A 19,253-nucleotide genomic window follows, 5' to 3' on the forward strand; every position below is an offset into this window, starting at 1 on the left:
TGCTGACATGGTTCTATGGCTCTAAAGCAGCTCTGCTGACCTGGTTCTCTGGCTTTGAAGCAGCTCTGCTGACCTGGTTCTCTGGCTCTAGAGCATCTCTGCTGACCTAGTTCTCTCCCTCTAAAGCAGCTCTGCTGACCTGATTCTCTGGCTCTAAAGCAGCTCTGCTAACCAAGTTCTCTGCCTCTAAAGCTGCTCTGCTGACCTGGTTTCGCTTGCTCTACAGCAGCTCTGCGGACCTGGTTCTCTGTCTCGAAAGCAGCTCTGCTGACCTGGTTCTCAGGCTCTAGAGCAGCTCTGCTGATCTTGTTTTTAGGCTCTAGAGCAGCTCTGCTGACCTAGTTCTGTGGCTCTACTATGGCTCTCCTGACCTGGTTCTCAGACTCTTGAGCAGCTCTGCTGACCTGGTTCTCAGGCACTAGAGCAGCTCTGCTGACCTGGTTCTCAGACTCTAGAGCAGCTCTGCTGACCTGGTTCTCTGGCTCTAAAGCAGCTCTGCTGACCTGGTTCTCAGGCTCTAAAGCAGCTCTGCTGACCTGTTTTTTAGGCTCTAGAGCAGCTCTGCTGACCTGGTTCTGTGGCTCTACTTCGGCTCTGGTGACCTGGTGCTCTGGCTCTAAAGCAGCTCTGCTGACCTGGTTCTATGGCTCTAAAGCAGCTCTGCTGACCTGGTTCTATGGCTCTAAAGCAGCTCTGCTGACCTGGTTGTTAGGCTCTAGAGCAGCTCTGCTGACCTGGTTCTATGGCTCTAAAGCAGCTCTGCTGACCTGGTTCTCTGGCTCTACAGCAGCTCTGCTGACCTGGTTCTTAGGCTCTAGAGCAGGTCTGCTGACCTGGTTCGCTGGCTCTAATGCAGCTCTGCTGACCTGGTTCTCTGGCTCTAAAGCAGCTCTGCTGACGTGGTTCTCTGGCTCTAAAGCAGCTATGCTGACCTGGTTCTCTGGCTCTAAATCAGCTCTGCTGACCTGATTCTCTTCCTCTAAAAGAGCTCTGCTGACCTGTTTTCTCTGGCTCTACAGCAGCTCTGCAGACCTGGTTCTATGGCACTAAAGCAGCTCTACTGACCTGGTTCTCTGGCTCTACAACGGTTCTGCTGACCTGGTTCTCTGGCTCTACAACGGCTCTCCTGACCTGGTTCTCTGGCTGTAAAGCAGCTCTGCTGACCTGGTTCTCTGGCTCTAAAGCAGCTCTGCTGACCTGGTTCTCTGTCTCTAGAGCAGCTATGCTGACCTAGTTCTCTGGCTCTATAGCGGCTCTGCTGACCTGGTTCTCTGGCTTTAAATCAGCTCTGGTGACCTGGTTCTCTCCCTCTAAAGCAGCTCTGCTGACCTGGTTTTCAGGCTCTAGAGCAGCTCTGCTGACCTGGTTCTCAGGCTCTACAGCAGCTCTGCTGACCTGGGTTTTAGGCTTTAGAGCAGCTCTGTTGACCTGGTTCTGTGGCTCTACTACAGCTCTGGTGACCTGGTTCTTTGGCTCTAAAGCAGCTCTGCTGACCTGGTTCTATGGCTCTAAAGCAGCTCTGCTGACATGGTTCTATGGCTCTAAAGCAGCTCTGCTGTGCTGGTTCTCTGGCTCTAAAGCAGCTCTGCGGACCTGGTTTCTCTGGCTCTACAGCAGCTCTTCTGATTGGGTTCTCTGCCTCTAGAGCAGCACTGCTGACCTGGTTCTTAGGCTCTAAAGCAGATCTGCTGTCCTGGTTCTCTGCCTCTAATGCAGCTCTGCTGGGCTGGTTCTCTGGCTCTAAAGCAGCTCTGCAGACCTGTTTCTCTGGCTCTAAAGCAGCTCTGCTGACCTTGTTCTCTGGCTCTAGAGCAGCTTTGGTGACCTTGTTCTCTGGCTCTAGAGCAGCACTGCTGACCTGGTTCTGTGGCTCTTCTACGGCTCTGCTGACCTGGTTCTCTGGCTCTAAAGCGGATCTGATGACCTGGTTCTATGGCTCTAAAGCAGCTCTGCTGACCTTGTTCTCTGACTCTAGAGCAGCTCTGCTGAACTTGTTCTCTGGCTCTAGAGCACCTCTGGTGACCTGGTTCTTAGGCTCTAGAGCAGCTCTTCTGACCTGGTTCTCTGGCTCTAGAGCAGCCTTGCTGACCTGGTTCTCTGGCTTTGAATCAGCACTGCTGACCTGGTTCTCTAGCTCTAAAGCAGCTGTGCTGACCTGGTTCTCCCCCTCTAAAGCAGCTCTGCTGACCTTGTTCTCTCCCTCTAACGCAGGTCTGCTGACCTAGTTTCTCTGGTTCTACAGCATCTCTGCTGACCTGTTTCTCTGGCTCTACAGCAGCTCCTCTGATCTGCTTATCTGGCTCTAGAGCAGCTCTGCTGACCTGGTTCTCTGGCGCTGAAGCAGCTCTGCTGACCTGGTTCTCTGGCTCTAAAGTAGGTCTGCACACCTGGTTCTCTGGCTCTAAAGCAGTTCTGCTGACCTGGTTCTCTCCCTCTAAAGCAGGTCTGCTGACCTGGTTTCTCTCCCTCTAAAGCAGCTCTGCTGACCTGTTTCTTAGGCTCTAGAGCAGCTCTGTTGACCTGGTTCTATGGCTCAAAAGCAGCTCTTTTTACCTGGTTCTTTGGCTTTGAAGCAGCTCTGCTGACCTGGTTCTCTGGCTCTAGAGCAGCTCTGCTGACCTGGTTCTCTCCCTCTAAAGCAGCTCTACTGACCTGGTTCTCTGCCTCTAGAGTAGCTCTGCTGATCTGGTTCTCTGGCTCTAAAAAAGCTCTATTGACCTGGTTCTCTGGCTATAAAGCAGCTCTGCTGACCTGTTTCTCTGCCTCTAGAGCAGCTATGCTGACCTCGTTTGTAGGCTCTAGAGCAGTTCTACTGACCTGGCTCTCTGGCTCTAAAGCGGCTTTGCTGACCTGTTTCTCTATCTAAAGCGGCTCTGATGACCTGGTTCTCTGGCTCTAAAGCAGCTCTGGTGAAGTGCTTCTCTCGCTCTAAAGCAGCTCTGCTGACCTGGTTCTCTGGCTCTAGAGCAGCTCTGCTGACCTGGTTCTCAGGCTCTAGAGCAGCTCTGCTGACCTGTTTTTTAGGCTCTAGAGCAGCTCTGCTGACCTGGTTCTGTGGCTCTACTTCGGCTCTGGTGACCTGGTGCTCTGGCTCTAAAGCAGCTCTGCTGACCTGGTTCTATGGCTCTAAAGCAGCTCTGCTGACCTGGTTCTATGGCTCTAAAGCAGCTCTGCTGACCTGGTTGTTAGGCTCTAGAGCAGCTCTGCTGACCTGGTTCTATGGCTCTAAAGCAGCTCTGCTGACCTGGTTCTCTGGCTCTACAGCAGCTCTGCTGACCTGGTTCTTAGGCTCTAGAGCAGGTCTGCTGACCTGGTTCACTGGCTCTAATGCAGCTCTGCTGACCTGGTTCTCTGGCTCTAAAGCAGCTCTGCTGACGTGGTTCTCTGGCTCTAAAGCAGCTATGCTGACCTGGTTCTCTGGCTCTAAATCAGCTCTGCTGACCTGATTCTCTTCCTCTAAAAGAGCTCTGCTGACCTGTTTTCTCTGGCTCTACAGCAGCTCTGCAGACCTGGTTCTATGGCACTAAAGCAGCTCTACTGACCTGGTTCTCTGGCTCTACAACGGTTCTGCTGACCTGGTTCTCTGGCTCTACAACGGCTCTCCTGACCTGGTTCTCTGGCTGTAAAGCAGCTCTGCTGACCTGGTTCTCTGGCTCTAAAGCAGCTCTGCTGACCTGGTTCTCTGTCTCTAGAGCAGCTATGCTGACCTAGTTCTCTGGCTCTATAGCGGCTCTGCTGACCTGGTTCTCTGGCTTTAAATCAGCTCTGGTGACCTGGTTCTCTCCCTCTAAAGCAGCTCTGCTGACTTGGTTTTCAGGCTCTAGAGCAGCTCTGCTGACCTGGTTCTCAGGCTCTACAGCAGCTCTGCTGACCTGGGTTTTAGGCTTTAGAGCAGCTCTGTTGACCTGGTTCTGTGGCTCTACTACAGCTCTGGTGACCTGGTTCTTTGGCTCTAAAGCAGCTCTGCTGACCTGGTTCTATGGCTCTAAAGCAGCTCTGCTGACATGGTTCTATGGCTCTAAAGCAGCTCTGCTGTGCTGTTTCTCTGGCTCTAAAGCAGCTCTGCGGACCTGGTTTCTCTGGCTCTACAGCAGCTCTTCTGATTGGGTTCTCTGCCTCTAGAGCAGCACTGCTGACCTGGTTCTTAGGCTCTAAAGCAGATCTGCTGTCCTGGTTCTCTGCCTCTAATGCAGCTCTGCTGGCCTGGTTCTCTGGCTCTAAAGCAGCTCTGCAGACCTGTTTCTCTGGCTCTAAAGCAGCTCTGCTGACCTTGTTCTCTGGCTCTAGAGCAGCTTTGGTGACCTTGTTCTCTGGCTCTAGAGCAGCACTGCTGACCTGGTTCTGTGGCTCTTCTACGGCTCTGCTGACCTGGTTCTCTGGCTCTAAAGCGGATCTGATGACCTGGTTCTATGGCTCTAAAGCAGCTCTGCTGACCTTGTTCTCTGACTCTAGAGCAGCTCTGCTGAACTTGTTCTCTGGCTCTAGAGCACCTCTGGTGACCTGGTTCTTAGGCTCTAGAGCAGCTCTTCTGACCTGGTTCTCTGGCTCTAGAGCAGCCTTGCTGACCTGGTTCTCTGGCTTTGAATCAGCACTGCTGACCTGGTTCTCTAGCTCTAAAGCAGCTGTGCTGACCTGGTTCTCCCCCTCTAAAGCAGCTCTGCTGACCTTGTTCTCTCCCTCTAACGCAGGTCTGCTGACCTAGTTTCTCTGGTTCTACAGCATCTCTGCTGACCTGTTTCTCTGGCTCTACAGCAGCTCCTCTGATCTGCTTATCTGGCTCTAGAGCAGCTCTGCTGACCTGGTTCTCTGGCGCTGAAGCAGCTCTGCTGACCTGGTTCTCTGGCTCTAAAGTAGGTCTGCACACCTGGTTCTCTGGCTCTAAAGCAGGTCTGCTGACCTGGTTTCTCTCCCTCTAAAGCAGCTCTGCTGACCTGTTTCTTAGGCTCTAGAGCAGCTCTGTTGACCTGGTTCTATGGCTCAAAAGCAGCTCTTTTTACCTGGTTCTTTGGCTTTGAAGCAGCTCTGCTGACCTGGTTCTCTGGCTCTAGAGCAGCTCTGCTGACCTGGTTCTCTCCCTCTAAAGCAGCTCTACTGACCTGGTTCTCTGCCTCTAGAGTAGCTCTGCTGATCTGGTTCTCTGGCTCTAAAAAAGCTCTATTGACCTGGTTCTCTGGCTATAAAGCAGCTCTGCTGACCTGTTTCTCTGCCTCTAGAGCAGCTATGCTGACCTCGTTTGTAGGCTCTAGAGCAGTTCTACTGACCTGGCTCTCTGGCTCTAAAGCGGCTTTGCTGACCTGTTTCTCTATCTAAAGCGGCTCTGATGACCTGGTTCTCTGGCTCTAAAGCAGCTCTGGTGAAGTGCTTCTCTCGCTCTAAAGCAGCTCTGCTGACCTGGTTCTCTGGCTCTAGAGCAGCTCTGCTGACCTCAGTTCTCTGGCTCTACAACGGCTCTGCTGTTCTGGTTCTCTGGCTCTAAAGCAGCTCCGCTGACCTGGTTCTCTTGCTTTAAAGCAGCTCTGCAGCTCTGCTGACCTGGTTCTTAGGCTCTAGAGCAGCTCTGCTGACCTGGTTCTCTAGCTCTAAAGTAGCTCTGCTGACCTGGTTCTCTCCCTCTAAAGCAGGTCTGTTGACCTGGTGTCTCTGGCTCTACAGCAAATCTGCTGACCTGTTTCTCTGGCACTGAAACAGCTCCTCTGACCTGCTTATCTGGATCTAGGGCAGCTCTGCTGACCTGGTTCTCTGGCTCTACAGCAGCTCCTCTGATCTGCTTATCTGGCTCTAGAGCAGCTCTGCTGACCTGGTTCTCTGGTGCTGAAGCAGCTCTGCTGACCTGGTTCTCTGGCTGTAAAGTAGGTCTGCACACCTGGTTCTCTGGCTCTAAAGCAGGTCTGCTGACCTGGTTCTCTCCCTCTAAAGCAGGTCTGCTGACCTGGTTTCTCTCCCTCTAAAGCAGCTCTGCTGACCTGTTTCTTAGGCTCTAGAGCAGCTCTGTTGACCTGGTTCTATGGCCTAAAAGCAGCTCTGCTTACCTGGTTCTTTGGCTTTGAAGCAGCTCTGCTGACCTGGTTCTCTGGCTCTAGAGCAGCTCTGCTGACCTGGTTCTCTCCCTCTAAAGCAGCTCTACTGACCTGGTTCTCTGCCTCTAGAGTAGCTCTGCTGACCTGGTTCTCTGGCTCTAAAAAAGCTCTGTTGACCTGGTTCTCTGGCTATAAAGCAGCTCTGCTGACCTGTTTCTCTGCCTCTAGAGCAGCTATGCTGACCTCGTTTGTAGGCTCTAGAGCAGTTCTACTGACCTGGCTCTCTGGCTCTAAAGCGGCTTTGCTGACCTGTTTCTCTGGCTCTAAAGCGGCTCTGCTGACCTGGTTCTCTGGCTCTATAGCAGCTCTGGTGACCTGGTTCTCTCACTCTAAAGCAGCTCTGCTGACCTGGTTCTCTGGCTCTAGAGCAGCTCTGCTGACCTCAGTTCTCTGGCTCTACAACGGCTCTGCTGTTCTGGTTCTCTGGCTCTAAAGCAGCTCCGCTGACCTGGTTCTCTTGCTTTAAAGCAGCTCTGCAGCTCTGCTGACCTGGTTCTTAGGCTCTAGAGCAGCTCTGCTGACCTGGTTCTCTAGCTCTAAAGTAGTTCTGCTGACCTGGTTCTCTCCCTCTAAAGCAGGTCTGTTGACCTGGTGTCTCTGGTCTCTGGCTCTACAGCAAATCTGCTGACCTGTTTCTCTGGCACTACAGCAGCTCCTCTGACCTGCTTATCTGGATCTAGGGCAGCTCTGCTGACCTGGTTCTCTGGCGCTGAAGCAGCTCTGCTGACCTGGTTCTCTGGCTCTAAAGCAGGGCTGCTGACCTGGTTTCTCTGGCTCTACAGCAGCTCTGCTGACCCGTGTCTCTGACTCTACAGCAGCTCCTCTTGTCTGTTTCTCAGGCTCTAAAGCAGATCTGCTGACCTGCTTCTCTGGCTCTAAAGCATCTCTGCTGAGCTGGTTTCTCTGGCTCTACAGCAGCTCTGATGATCTGGTTCTCTGGCTCTAGAGCAGCTCTGCTGACCTGGTTCTTAGGCTCTAGAGCAGCTCTGCTGACCTGGTTCTATGGCTCTAAAGTAGCTCTGCTGACCTGGTTCTCTGGCTTTGAAGCAGCACTGCTGACCTGGTTCTCTTGCTCTAAAGCAGCTCTGCTGACCTGGTTCTCTGGCTTTGACAGCAGCTCTGCTGACCTGGTTCTCAGGCTCTACAACGGCTATGCTGACCTGATTCTCTGGCTCTAAAGCAGGTCTGCTGACCTGGTTTCTCTGGTTCTACAGCAGCTCTGCTGACCTGTTTCTCTGGCTCTACAGCAGCTCCTCTGATCTGCTTATCTGGCTCTAGAGCAGCTCTGCTGACCTGGTTCTCTGGTGCTGAAGCAGCTCTGCTGACCTGGTTCTCTGGCTCTAAAGTAGGTCTGCACACCTGGTTCTCTGGCTCTAAAGCAGGTCTGCTGACCTGATTCTCTCCCTCTAAAGCAGGTCTGCTGACCTGGTTTCTCTCCCTCTAAAGCAGCTCTGCTGACCTGTTTCTTAGGCTCTAGAGCAGCTCTGTTGACCTGGTTCTATGGCCTAAAAGCAGCTCTGCTTACCTGGTTCTTTGGCTTTGAAGCAGCTCTGCTGACCTGGTTCTCTGGCTCTAGAGCAGCTCTGCTGACCTGGTTCTCTCCCTCTAAAGCAGCTCTACTGACCTGGTTCTCTGCCTCTAGAGTAGCTCTGCTGACCTGGTTCTCTGGCTCTAAAAAAGCTCTGTTGACCTGGTTCTCTGGCTATAAAGCAGCTCTGCTGACCTGTTTCTCTGCCTCTAGAGCAGCTATGCTGACCTCGTTTGTAGGCTCTAGAGCAGTTCTACTGACCTGGCTCTCTGGCTCTAAAGCGGCTTTGCTGACCTGTTTCTCTGGCTCTAAAGCGGCTCTGCTGACCTGGTTCTCTGGCTCTAAAGCAGCTCTGGTGACCTGGTTCTCTCACTCTAAAGCAGCTCTGCTGACCTGGTTCTCTGGCTCTAGAGCAGCTCTGCTGACCTCAGTTCTCTGGCTCTACAACGGCTCTGCTGTTCTGGTTCTCTGGCTCTAAAGCAGCTCCGCTGACCTGGTTCTCTTGCTTTAAAGCAGCTCTGCAGCTCTGCTGACCTGGTTCCTAGGCTCTAGAGCAGCTCTGCTGACCTGGTTCTCTAGCTCTAAAGTAGTTCTGCTGACCTGGTTCTCTCCCTCTAAAGCAGGTCTGTTGACCTGGTGTCTCTGGTCTCTGGCTCTACAGCAAATCTGCTGACCTGTTTCTCTGGCACTACAGCAGCTCCTCTGACCTGCTTATCTGGATCTAGGGCAGCTCTGCTGACCTGGTTCTCTGGCGCTGAAGCAGCTCTGCTGACCTGGTTCTCTGGCTCTAAAGCAGGGCTGCTGACCTGGTTTCTCTGGCTCTACAGCAGCTCTGCTGACCCGTGTCTCTGACTCTACAGCAGCTCCTCTTGTCTGTTTCTCAGGCTCTAAAGCAGATCTGCTGACCTGCTTCTCTGGCTCTAAAGCATCTCTGCTGAGCTGGTTTCTCTGGCTCTACAGCAGCTCTGATGATCTGGTTCTCTGGCTCTAGAGCAGCTCTGCTGACCTGGTTCTTAGGCTCTAGAGCAGCTCTGCTGACCTGGTTCTATGGCTCTAAAGTAGCTCTGCTGACCTGGTTCTCTGGCTTTGAAGCAGCACTGCTGACCTGGTTCTCTTGCTCTAAAGCAGCTCTGCTGACCTGGTTCTCTGGCTTTGACAGCAGCTCTGCTGACCTGGTTATCAGGCTCTACAACGGCTATGCTGACCTGGTTCTCTGGCTCTAAAGCAGCTCTGCTGACCTGGTTCTCTGGCTTTGAAGCAGCTCTGCTGACCTCGATCTCTGGCTCTAAAGCACCTCTGCTGACCTGGTTTCACTGGCTCTAAAGCAGCTCTGCTGACCTGGTTCTCTGGCTCTAAAGCAGCTCTGCTGACCTGGTGGCTCTAAAGCAGTTCTGGTGACCTGGTTCTCTGGTTCTCTGGTTCTAAAGCAGCTCTGCTTACCTGGTTCTCTCCCTCTAAAGCAGCTCTGCTGACCTGGTTCTCTCCCTCTAGAGCAGCTCTGCTGATCTGGTTCTCTGGCTCTAAAGCAGCTCTGCTGACCTGGTTTTATGGCACTAAAGCAGCTCGGCTGACCTGCTTTTCTGGCTTTGAAGCAGCTCTGCTGACCTGGGTCTCTGGCAAAAGAGCATCTCTGCTGACGTGGTTCTCTTCCTCTAAAGCAGCTGTGCTGACCTGGTATTTAGCTCTACAGCAGCTCTGCTGACCTGGTTCTCAGACTCTACAACGGCTCTGCTGACCTGGTTCTCTGGCTCTAAATCGGCTCTGCTGACCTGGTTCTCTAGCTCTAAAGCTGCTCTGCTGACCTGGTTCTCTCCCTCTAAAGCGGCTCTGCTGACCTGGTTCTCTCCCTCTAAAGCAGCTGTGTTGACCTGGTTCTTTAGCTCTACAGCAGCTCTGCTGACCTGGTTCTCAGGCTCTACAACGGCTCTGCTGACCTGGTTCTCTGGCTCTAAATCGGCTCTGCTGACCTGGTTCTCTAGCTCTAAAGCAGCTCTGCTGACCTGCTTCTCTGGCTTTGAAGCAGCTCTGCTGACCTCGTTCTCTGACTCTAAATCAGCTCTGCTGACCTGGTTTCTCTGGCTCTAAAGCAGCTCTGCTGTCCTGGTTCTCTGGCTCTAAAGCAGCTCTGCTGACCTGGTTCTCTGGCTCTAAAGCAGCTCTGCTGACCTGGTGGCTCTAAAGCAGTTCTGGTGACCTGGTTCTCTGGTTCTCAGGTTCTAAAGCAGCTCTGCTTACCTGGTTCTCTCCCTCTAAAGCAGCTCTGCTGACCTGGTTCTCTCCCTATAGAGCAGCTCTGCTGATCTGGTTCTCTGGCTCTAAAGCAGTTCTGTTGACCTGGTTCTCTGGCTTTAAAGCAGCTCTGCTGACCTGGTTCTCTGGCTTTAAAGCAACTCTGCTGACCTGGTTCTCTGCCTCTAGAGCAGCTCTGCTGACCTTAATCTCTGTCTCTAAAGCGTCTCTGCTTACCTGGTTCTCTGGCTCTAAAGCGGCTCTGCTGACCTGGTTCACTGGCTCTTAAGCAGCTCTGCTGACCTGGTTCTCTGGCTCTAAAGCAGCTCTGCTGACCTGGTTCTCTAGCTCTAAAGCTGCTCTGCTGACCTTGTTCTCTCCCTCTAAAGCGGTTCTGCTGACCTGGTTCTCACCCTCTAAAGCAGCTGTGCTGACCTGGTTCTTTAGCTCGACAGCAGCTCTGCTGACCTGGTTCTCAGGCTCTACAACGGCTCTGCTGACCTGGTTCTCCGGCTCTAAATCGGCTCTGCTGACCTGTTCTCTAGCTCTAAAGCTGCTCTGCTGACCTGGTTCTCTCCCTCTAAAGTGGCTCTGCTGACCTGGTTCTCTCCCTCTAAAGCAGCTGTGCTGACCTGGTTCTGTAGCTCTACAGCAGCTCTGCTGACCTGGTTCTCAGGCTCTACAACGGCTATGCTGACCTGGTTCTCTGGCTCTAAAGCAGCTCTGCTGACCTGGTTCTCTGGCTTTGAAGCAGCTCTGCTGACCTCATTCTCTGGCTCTAAAGCACCTCTGCTGACCTGGTTCTCTGGCTCTAAAGCATCTCTGCTGACCTGGTGGCTCTAAAGCAGTTCTGTTGACCTGGTTCTCTGGTTCTCGGGTTCTAAAGCAGCTCTGCTTACCTGGTTCTCTCCCTCTAAAGCAGCACTGCTGACCTGGTTCTCTCCCTCTAGAGCATCTCTGCTGATCTGGTTCTCTGGCTCTAAAGCAGCTCTGCTGACCTGGTTTTATGGCTCTAAAGCAGCTCGACTGACCTGCTTTTCTGGCTTTGAAGCAGCTCTGCTGACCTGGGTCTCTGGCTCTAGAGCATCTCTGCTGACCTGGTTCTCTTCCTCTAAAGCAGCTGTGCTGACCTGGTTTTTTAGCTCTACAGCAGCTCTGCTGACCTGGTTCTCAGGCTCTACAACGGCTCTGCTGACCTGGTTCTCTGGCTCTAAATCGGCTCTGCTGACCTGGTTCTCTAGCTCTAAAGCTGGTCTGCTGACCTGGTTCTCTCCCTCTAAAGCGGCTCTGCTGACCTGGTTCTCTCCCTCTAAAGCAGCTGTGCTGACCTGGTTCTTTAGCTCTACAGCAGCTCTGCTGACCTGGTTCTCAGGCTCTAAAGCAGCTCTGCTGACCTGGTGGCTCTAAAGCAGTTCTGTTGACCTGGTTCTCTGGCTTTAAAGCAGCTCTGCTGACCTGGTTCTCTGGCTTTAAAGCAACTCTGCTGACCTGGTTCTCTGCCTCTAGAGCAGCTCTGCTGACCTTAATCTCTGGCTCTAAAGCGTCTCTGCTTACCTGGTTCTCTGGCTCTAAAGCGGCTCTGCTGACCTGGTTCACTGGCTCTTAAGCAGCTCTGCTGACCTGGTTCTCTGGCTCAAAAGCGGCTCTGCTGACCTGGTTCTCTAGCTCTAAAGCTGCTCTGCTGACCTTGTTCTCTCCCTCTAAAGCGGCTCTGCTGACCTGGTTCTCTCCCTCTAAAGCAGCTGTGCTGATCTGGTTCTTCAGCTCTACAGCAGCTCTGCTGACCTGGTTCTCAGGCTCTACAACGGCTCTTCTGACCTGGTTCTATGGCTCTAAAGCGGCTCTGCTGACCTGGTTCTCTAGCTCTAAAGCTGCTCTGCTGACCTGGTTCTCTCCCTCTAAAGCGGCTCTGCTGACCTGGTTCTCTCCCTCTAAAGCAGCTCTGCTGACCTGGTTTCTCTGGCTCTAAAGCAGCTCTGCTGTCCTTGTTCTCTGGCTCTAAAGCAGCTCTGCTGACCTGGTGGCTCTAAAGCAGTTCTGTTGACCTGGTTCTCTGGCTTTAAAGCAGCTCTGCTGACCTGGTTCTCTGGCTTTAAAGCAGCTCTGCTGACCTGGTTCTCTGCCTCTAGAGCAGCTCTGCTGACCTGGATCTCTGGCTCTAAAGCATCTCTGCTGACCTGGTTCTCTGGCTCTAAAGCAGCTCTGCTGACCTGGTTCTCTGGCTCTTAAGCAGCTCTGCTGACCTGGTTCTCTGGCTCTAAAGCGGCTCTGCTGACCTGGTTTTCTAGCTCTAAAGCTGCTCTGCTGACCTTGTTCTCTCCCTCTAAAGCGGCTCTGCTGACCTGGTTCTCTCCCTCTAAAGCAGCTGTGCTGACCTGGTTCTTTAGCTCTACAGCAGCTCTGCTGACCTGGTTCTCAGGCTCTACAACGGCTCTGCTGACCTGGTTCTATGGCTCTAAAGCGGCTCTGCTGACCTGGTTCTCTCCCTCTAAAGCAGCTGTGCTGACCTGGTTCTTTAGCTCTACAGCAGCTTTGCTGACCTGGTTCACAGGCTCTACAACGGCTCTGCTGGCCTGGTTCTCTGGCTCTAAAGCAGCTCTGCTGTCCTAGTTCTCTGGCTTTGAAGCAGCTCTGCTGACCTCGTTCTCTGGCTCTAAAGCAGCTCTGCTGACCTGGTTTCTCTGGCTCTAAAGCAGCTCAGCTAACCTGGGTCTCTGGCTCTAAAGCAGCTCTGCTGACCTGGTGGCTCTAAAGCAGTTCTGTTGACCTGGTTCTCAGGTTCTAAAGCAGCTCTGCTTACCTGGTTCTCTCCCTCTAAATCAGCTCTGCTGACCTGGTTTCTCTGGCTCTACAGCAGCTCTTCTGACCTGGTTCTCTGCCTCTAGAGCAGCACTGCTGACCTGGTTCTTAGACTCTAGAGCAGCTCTGCTGATCTGGTTCTCTGGCTCTAAAGCAGCTCTGCTGACCTGGTTTTATGGCTCTAAAGCAGCTCGGCTGACCTGCTTTTCTGGCTTTGAAGCAGCTCTGCTGACCTGGGTCTCTGGCTCTGGAGCATCTCTGCTGACCTGGTTCTCTTCCTCTAAAGCAGCTCTGCTGAACGGATTTTTTGGCTCTAAAGCAGCTCTGCTGACCTGGTTCTCTGGCTCTAAAGCGGCTCTGCTGACCTGGTTCTCTGGCTCTAAAGTAGCTCTGCTGACCTGATTCACTGGCTCTAAATTGGCACTGGTGACCTGGTTCTCTCCCTCTAAAGCAGCTCTGCTGACCTGGTTCTCGGGATCTACAGCAGTTCTGCTGACCTTGTTCTCAGGCTCTACAACAACTCTTCTGACCTAGTTCTCTAGCTCTAAAACAGCTCTGCTGACCTGGTTATATGGCTCTAAATCAGCTCTGCTGACCTGGTTATCTGGCTTTGAAGCAGCTCTGCTGACCTGGTTCTATGGGTCTAAAGCAGCTCTGTTGACCTGGTTCTATGACTTTGAAGCAGCTCTGCTGGCTTGATTCTCTGGCTCTAAAGCAGCTCTGCTGATCTAGTTCTCTGCTTCTAAAGCAGCTCTGCTGACCTGGTTTCTTTTGCTCTACAGCAGCTCTGCTGACCTGGTCTTAGGCTCTAGCGCAGGTCTTCTGATCTGGTTCTCTGGCTCTACAATGGCTCTGCTGACCTGGTTCTCTGGCTCTACAACAGCTCTGCTGTCCTGGTTCTCTGGCTCTAGAGCAGCTCTGCTAACCTGGTTTCTCTGGCTCTACAACAGCTCTGCTGACCTGGTTCTCTGGCTTTAAAGCAGCTCTGCTGACCTGGTTCTCTGCCTCTAGAGCAGCTCTGCTGACCTGGTTCTTAGGCTCTAGAGGAGCTCTGCTGACCTAGTTCTCTGGCGCTAAAGCGTCTCTGCTGACCTGGTTCTCTGGCTCTAAAGTGGCTCTGCTGATCTGGTTCTCTGGCTTTAAAGGAGCTCTGCTGACCTGGTTCTCTGGCTTTAAAGCAGCTCTGCTGACCTGGTTCTCTGCCTCTAGAGCAGATCTGCTGACCTGGTTCTCTGGCTCTAAAGCGGCTCTGCTGACCTGGTTCTCTGGCTCTAAAGCGGCTCTGCTGACCTGGTTCTCTGGCTCTAAAGCGGCTCTGCTGACCTGGTTCTCTACCTCTAAAGCTGCTCTGCTGACCTTGTTCTCAGGCTCTACAACAACTCTGCTGACCTTGTTCTCTGGCTCTAAAACAGCTCTGCTGACCTGGTTCTCTGGCTCTAAAGCAGCTCTGCTGACCTGATTATATGGCTCTAAATCAGCTCTGCTTACCTGGTTATCTGGCTTTGAAGCAGCTCTGTTGACCTGGTTCTCTGACTTTGAAGCAGCTCTGGTGACCTGGTTCTCTGGCTCTTGAGTATCTCTGCTGACCTGGTTCTCTTCCTCTAAAGCAGCTCTGCTGACTTGATTCTCTGGCTCTAAAGCAGCTCTGTTGATCTAGTTCTCTGCTTCTAAAGCAGCTCTGCTGACCTGGTTTCTTTTGCTCTACAGCAGCTCTGCTGACCTGGTTCTTAGGCTCTAGAGCAGGTTTTCTACCCTGGTTCTCTGGCTCTACAACTGCTCTGCTGACCTGGTTCTCTGGCTCTACAGCAGCTCCGCTGTCCTGGTTCTCTGGGTCTACATCAGCTCTGCAGACTTGGTTCTCTGGCTCTAGAGCAACTCTGCTAACCTGGTTTCTCTGGCTCTAAAACGGCTCTGCTGACCTGGTTCTCTGGCTCTCAAGGAGCTCTGCTGACCTGGTTCTCTGGCTTTAAAGCAGCTCTGCTGACCTGGTTATCTGCCTCTAGAGCAGCTCTGCTGAACTGGTTCTTAGGCTCTAGAGGAGCTCTGCTGACCTGGTTCTCTGGCGCTAAAGCGTCTCTGCTGACCTGGTACTCTGGCTCTAAAGTGGCTCTGCTGATCTGGTTCTCTGGCTCTAAAGCAGCTCTGCTGACCTGGTTCTCTGGCTTTAAAGCAGCTCCGCTTACCTCGATCTCTGGCTCTAAAGCACCTCTGCTGACCTGGTTTCACTGGCTCTAAAGCAGCTCTGCTGACCTGGTTCTCTGGCTCTAAAGCAGCTCTGCTCACCTGGTGGCTCTAAAGCAGTTCTGGTGACCTGGTTCTCTGGTTCTCTGGTTCTAAAGCAGCTCTGCTTACCTGGTTCTCTCCCTCTAAAGCAGCTCTGCTGACCTGGTTCTCTCCCTCTAGAGCAGCTCTGCTGATCTGGTTCTCTGGCTCTAAAGCAGCTCTGCTGACCTGGTTTTATGGCTCTAAAGCAGCTCGGCTGACCTGCTTTTCTGGCTTTGAAGCAGCTCTGCTGACCTGGGTCTCTGGCTCTAGAGCATCTCTGCTGACCTGGTTCTCTTCCTCTAAAGCAGCTGTGCTGACCTGGTTATTTAGCTCTACAGCAGCTCTGCTGACCTGGTTCTCAGGCTCTACAACGGATCTGCTGACCTGGTTCTCTGGCTCTAAATCGGCTCTGCTGACCTGGTTCTCTAGCTCTAAAGCTGCTCTGCTGACCTGGTTCTCTCCCTCTAAAGCGGCTCTGCTGACCTGGTTCTCTCCCTCTAAAGCAGCTGTGTTGACCTGGTTCTTTAGCTCTACAGCAGCTCTGCTGAACTGGTTCTCAGGCTCTACAACGGCTCTGCTGACCTGGTTCTCTGGCTCTAAATCGGCTCTGCTGACCTGGTTCTCTAGCTCTAAAGCAGCTCTGCTGACCTGCTTCTCTGGCTTTGAAGCAGCTCTGCTGACCTCGTTCTCTGGCTCTAAAGCAGCTCTGCTGACCTGGTTTCTCTGGCTCTAAAGCAGCTCTGCTGTCCTGGTTCTCTGGCTCTAAAGCAGCTCTGCTGACCCGGTTCTCTGGCTCTAAAGCAGCTCTGCTGACCTGGTGGCTCTAAAGCAGTTCTGGTGACCTGGTTCTCTGGTTCTCAGGTTCTAAAGCAGCTCTGCTTACCTGGTTATCTCCCTCTAAAGCAGCTCTGCTGACCTGGTTCTCCCCCTTATAGAGCAGCTCTGCTGATCTGGTTCTCTGGCTCTAAAGCAGTTCTGTTAACCTGGTTCTCTGGCTTTAAAGCAGCTCTGCTGACCTGGTTCTCCGGCTTTAAAGCAACTCTGCTGACCTGGTTTTCTGCCTCTAGAGCAGCTCTGCTGACCTTAATCTCTGGCTCTAAAGCGTCTCTGCTTACCTGGTTCTCTGGCTCTAAAGCGGCTCTGCTGACCTGGTTCACTGGCTCTTAAGCAGCTCTGCTGACCTGGTTCTCTGGCTCTAAAGCAGCTCTGCTGACCTGGTTCTCTAGCTCTAAAGCTGCTCTGCTGACCTGGTTCTCTCCCTCTAAAGTGGCTCTGCTGACCTGGTTCTCTCCCTCTAAAGCAGCTGTGCTGACCTGGTTCTTTAGCTCTACAGCAGCTCTGCTGACCTGGTTCTCAGGCTCTACAACGGCTATGCTGACCTGGTTCTCTGGCTCTAAAGCAGCTCTGCTGACCTGGTTCTCTGGCTTTGAAGCAGCTCTGCTGACCTCATTCTCTGGCTCTAAAGCACCTCTGCTGACCTGGTTTCTCTGGCTCTAAAGCAGCTCTGCTGACCTGGTTCTCTGGCTCTAAAGCATCTCTGCTGACCTGGTGGCTCTAAAGCAGTTCTGTTGACCTGGTTCTCTGGTTCTCTGGTTCTAAAGCAGCTCTGCTTACCTGGTTCTCTCCCTCTAAAGCAGCTCTTCTGACCTGGTTCTCTCCCTCTAGAGCAGCTCTGCTGATCTGGTACTCTGGCTCTAAAGCAGCTCTGCTGACCTGGTTTTATGGCTCCAAAGCAGCTCGGCTGACCTGCTTTTCTGGCTTTGAAGCAGCTCTGCTGACCTGGGTCTCTGGCTCTAGAGCATCTCTGCTGACCTGGTTCTCTTCCTCTAAAGCAGCTGTGCTGACCTGGTTTTTAAGCTCTACAGCAGCTCTGCTGACCTGGTTCTCAGGCTCTACAACGGCTCTGCTGACCTGGTTCTCTGGCTCTAAATCGGCTCTGCTGACCTGTTTCTCTAGCTCTAAAGCTGGTCTGCTGACCTGGTTCTCTCCCTCTAAAGCGGCTCTGCTGACCTGGTTCTCTCCCTCTAAAGCAGCTGTGCTGACCTAGTTCTTTAGCTCTACAGCAGCTCTGCTGACCTGGTTCTCAGGCTCTAAAGCAGCTCTGCTGACCTGGTGGCTCTAAAGCAGTTCTGTTGACCTGGTTCTCTGGCTTTAAAGCAGCTCTGCTGACCTGGTTCTCTGGCTTTAAAGCAACTCTGCTGACCTGGTTCTCTGCCTCTAGAGCAGCTCTGCTGACCTTAATCTCTGGCTCTAAAGCGTCTCTGCTTACCTGGTTCTCTGGCTCTAAAGCGGCTCTGCTGACCTGGTTCACTGGCTCTTAAGCAGCTCTGCTGACCTGGTTCTCTGGCTCAAAAGCAGCTCTGCTGACCTGGTTCTCTAGCTTTAAAGCTGCTCTGCTGACCTTGTTCTCTCCCTCTAAAGCGGCTCTGCTGACCTGGTTCTCTCCCTCTAAAGCAGCTGTGCTGATCTGGTTCTTCAGCTCTACAGCAGCTCTGCTGACCTGGTTCTCAGGCTCTACAACGGCTCTTCTGACCTGGTTCTATGGCTCTAAAGCGGCTCTGCTGACCTGGTTCTCTAGCTCTAAAGCTGCTCTGCTGACCTGGTTCTCTCCCTCTAAAGCGGTTCTGCTGACCTGGTTCTCTCCCTCTAAAGCAGCTCTGCTGACCTGGTTTCTCTGGCTCTAAAGCAGCTCTGCTGTCCTGGTTCTCTGGCTCTAAAGCAGCTCTGCTGACCTGGTGGCTCTAAAGCAGTTCTGTTGACCTGGTTCTCTGGCTTTAAAGCAGCTCTGCTGACCTGGTTCTCTGGCTTTAAAGCAGCTCTGCTGACCTGGTTCTCTGTGTCTAGAGCAGCTCTGCTGACCTGGATCTCTGGCTCTAAAGCGTCTCTGCTGACCTGGTTCTCTGGCTCTAAAGCAGCTCTGCTGACCTGGTTCTCTGGCTCTTAAGCAGCTCTGCTGACCTGGTTCTCTGGCTCTAAAGCGGCTCTGCTGACCTGGTTTTCTAGCTCTAAAGCTGCTTTGCTGACCTTGTTCTCTCCCTCTAAAGCGGCTCTGCTGACCTGGTTCTCTCCCTCTAAAGCAGCTGTGCTGACCTGGTTCTTTAGCTCTACAGCAGCTCTGCTGACCTGGTTCTCAGGCTCTACAACGGCTCTGCTGACCTGGTTCTATGGCTCTAAAGCGGCTCTGCTGACCTGGTTCTCTCCCTCTAAAGCGGCTCTGCTGACCTGGTTCTCTCCCTCTAAAGTAGCTGTGCTGACCTGGTTCTTTAGCTCTACAGCAGCTTTGCTGACCTGGTTCACAGGCTCTACAACGGCTCTGCTGGCCTGGTTCTCTGGCTCTAAAGCAGCTCTGCTGTCCTATTTCTCTGGCTTTGAAGCAGCTCTGCTGACCTCGTTCTCTGGCTCTAAAGCAGCTCTGCTGACCTGGTTTCTCTGGCTCTAAAGCAGCTCAGCTAACCTGGGTCTCTGGCTCTAAAGCAGCTCTGCTGACCTGGTGGCTCTAAAGCAGTTCTGTTGACCTGGTTCTCAGGTTCTAAAGCAGCTCTGCTTACCTGGTTCTCTCCCTCTAAAGCAGCTCTGCTGACATGGTTTCTCTGGCTCTACAGCAGCTCTTCTGACCTGGTTCTCTGCCTCTAGAGCAGCACTGCTGACCTGGTTCTTAGACTCTAGAGCAGCTCTGCTGATCTGGTTCTCTGGCTCTAAAGCAGCTCTGCTGACCTGGTTTTATGGCTCTAAAGCAGCTCGGCTGACCTGCTTTTCTGGCTTTGAAGCAGCTCTGCTGACCTGGGTCTCTGGCTCTGGAGCATCTCTGCTGACCTGGTTCTCTTCCTCTAAAGCAGCTCTGCTGAACAGATTTTTTGGCTCTAAAGCAGCTCTGCTGACCTGGTGCTCTGGCTCTAAAGCGGCTCTGCTGACCTGGTTCTCTGGCTCTAAAGTAGCTCTGCTGACCTGATTCACTGGCTCTAAATTGGCACTGGTGACCTGGTTCTCTCCCTCTAAAGCAGCTCTGCTGACCTGGTTCTCGGGATCTACAGCAGTTCTGCTGATCTTGTGCTCAGGCTCTACAACAACTCTTCTGACCTAGTTCTCTGGCTCTAAAACAGCTCTGCTGACCTGGTTATATGGCTCTAAATCAGCTCTGCTGACCTGGTTATCTGGCTTTGAAGCAGCTCTGCTGACCTGGTTCTATGGGTCTAAAGCAGCTCTGTTGACCTGGTTCTATGACTTTGAAGCAGCTCTGCTGGCTTGATTCTCTGGCTCTAAAGCAGCTCTGCTGATCTAGTTCTCTGCTTCTAAAGCAGCTCTGCTGACCTGGTTTCTTTTGCTCTACAGCAGCTCTGCTGACCTGGTCTTAGGCT

The sequence above is a fragment of the Triturus cristatus genome, chromosome 1_1 (genome assembly GCF_964204655.1).
Source record: "Triturus cristatus chromosome 1_1, aTriCri1.1, whole genome shotgun sequence".
Lineage (NCBI taxonomy): Eukaryota > Metazoa > Chordata > Amphibia > Caudata > Salamandridae > Triturus > Triturus cristatus.